Source organism: Rhinolophus sinicus, chromosome 1, assembly GCF_057876585.1.
Source record: "Rhinolophus sinicus isolate RSI-liver-muscle chromosome 1, RSI-T2T, whole genome shotgun sequence".
Taxonomy (NCBI): Eukaryota; Metazoa; Chordata; class Mammalia; order Chiroptera; family Rhinolophidae; genus Rhinolophus; species Rhinolophus sinicus.
Genome location: NC_142501.1, coordinates 44413864 through 44416328, shown reverse-complemented (window position 1 = coordinate 44416328; position 2465 = coordinate 44413864).

Sequence of the window (2465 nt, the reverse complement as noted above, 5' to 3'; positions counted from 1 at the left end):
TTCCCACATGCCTTTCCCTATGCATCTTTTTATCTGGCTGTTGTCCAGGAAAGAACTTTCAAAAATATAGAAAGCTTTGTAAGAATTTATTTGAGGCAAGTTTTCGAGGATGTGCCTGGAGGCTAAATCTCAACTGATTGGGAAATGCTCTGGAGAAGGGCAGTTTTGTGGCTTACTTTATACATTTAAAATCAAAGGAGACAAGGTAAGGAAGGTTACGTGAAATCTAGTGGTGGTAGAATAAGGAGGTAGGAGAAAGCAAAGCGGGTGAATCTCTAGGATTGGCTAGAAAATAAAATGGAGAGACACTTCTTTACACTGATCAGTACAGGATAGCTAACATTTACAGTAAGTAGGGATGGTATGCAGGGGACGAGAAAGCAGTGACAGCTTCTGGGGTCTAGTGCTCTGGTGCCAGTGGTTGTGCCTTGAGGGGTCTGGAAGAGAAAATTACTCTGATGTTTCAAAGGTATGTTATCTTAGATGCATAAGAAAAATGGATAGGGCTCACTTACGTGAAAAATTGATCTTTGCTTAAGGAAGCCTGGGACTAGACTGCCTGCCATGACCTGCCCAGTTAGGAATTCATGATTAGATCTCAGTCTACTATGTCACCCCTTTTCATCCACACTGTTAATTTATATCCTTTAATATGTATTGTAATAAGTCAGAAATCTAGTGAGTAAATAGGTTTTCCTGAGTTCCATGAACCATTATAGCAAATTAGTCAAATCCAAGAAGGAGGTTATAGGAACCTCTGATTTATAGCCAGTAAGTCAGAAGCACAGGTAACAACCTGGGCTTGCAACGCGTGTCTCAAACGAAGAGCTGTCTCGAGCCCTTTGCCTGTGGAATCTGATCTATCCCTGGGTAGATAGTGTCACAATTAATTCTCAGACATACTACTGGTGTCTGAGAATTGTTTGTTGGTGTGAGGGAGCCTACACACACACACAGACACACACACATTGGAATTGAGTTTAGGAACCCTTTCCCACTGTCATTATCACAAAGGATTAGGAGAGAATGTGGGGTTATACAGTTCAGAATGGCGGCTCTGACATGAGCCACAAGATTAAATTGGTACTGGAGAAAGTCTTGTAGCTTTTCACTTGAACAAGGAATTCAGAGAGTGACATGACATTAAGTCAAAAAATCAAAGTTTGAGAATCTAAATAAGCTGATCAAAATGTCAACTCCCAATCACAGACCACTAACATAACCATTGGGGATCTCACCCGTATCTTCGGAATACCCATATTTGTATTTAACACATAATTGTATTATTCATGTCAAGTGAAGCCATATTTTTCTTTTCCGTGCCTAAAGGCAGCTGTTTTAAAGTCTGACATGGTAATACTGTGAATAACTTGACAAAGTGATATAATTCTTGGAATTTCACAAATAGTGTTGACTAGAGAAATGCTATCTTGAAACTAGCAGAAACAAATCAGGGGCAGACTAGAATGCTTTCCTGAGGAATAGCCAGATCAAAGCTAGTGAGTGCTTTCTTTAAATTATATTAAATCAGAGTAAGAAATCGACTCCAATTTGAGCAATATGAAAAAGGAGTTGCAAACCAATAGCTAGCTAAAATTCTTCCCACAATAGAAATGAAACAGATTTATATTAAGTCACAGAAGAAGCTCCAAACACTCTAGTTTTTAAATGATCCATTAGCAGACCTCTCTCCTAAGCAACTTCTCCAGACTGTATATTATACTCTGAATCACATATTCTTCTCTTGACATTTTAGAATCATAACAGGGAGTAAATTAAAACTTGAACTACCTGCATAATAGATTTTTGTTCAGCTAATTAAAGATTACAGCTGGAGTTTTGACTTCTATTGACATGTTTAGGAAGAGAAAGAAAAATGATCCTTGACCAACATGTTGGAATTCCAGTTGGGGTAAAGTGGTTTTTCACAGGAGTAATGATTAATCTGAGATCAGAAGAGCTCTTAATGCTCTTGTATCTCTTTGGATTTGATAATTTTGTGTTTCAAAGCATTCAACTATGACAGAGTTTACAAATAGTGTGGCCTTGTAATACCTATGATAATCAGATTTTTTTTTAAAATTTATATTCCCAAAGGATTCAGCATACTGGTTTAAATAAGAAACCTGGATGACCCCAAGCACAAATAAATTCTACCCATCAATCTCATAAATAGAACTGTGAATGTATCTTTTTCTGCAGCCATAGGGGGGGAAAAGAGACATAAGGTTAACACAGGAATTTACTTTTCTCTTTCCTTCTTCCACCCACTCTTTTTGGTATCTAGATTTCAGTTTTATTTGTATAACTAATCAGATGGTAAAGAAAGTTAGAATACCAATCTAATTAATTCAAATATATTTGAATATCACACAAGTGATACCCCTGTGTGCTCTGCCTTTTGTGTCATCACACTGTGAAGGTTAAGTTGATTCCCTTTGCTGTAATCAAAAAGAACTCTATTG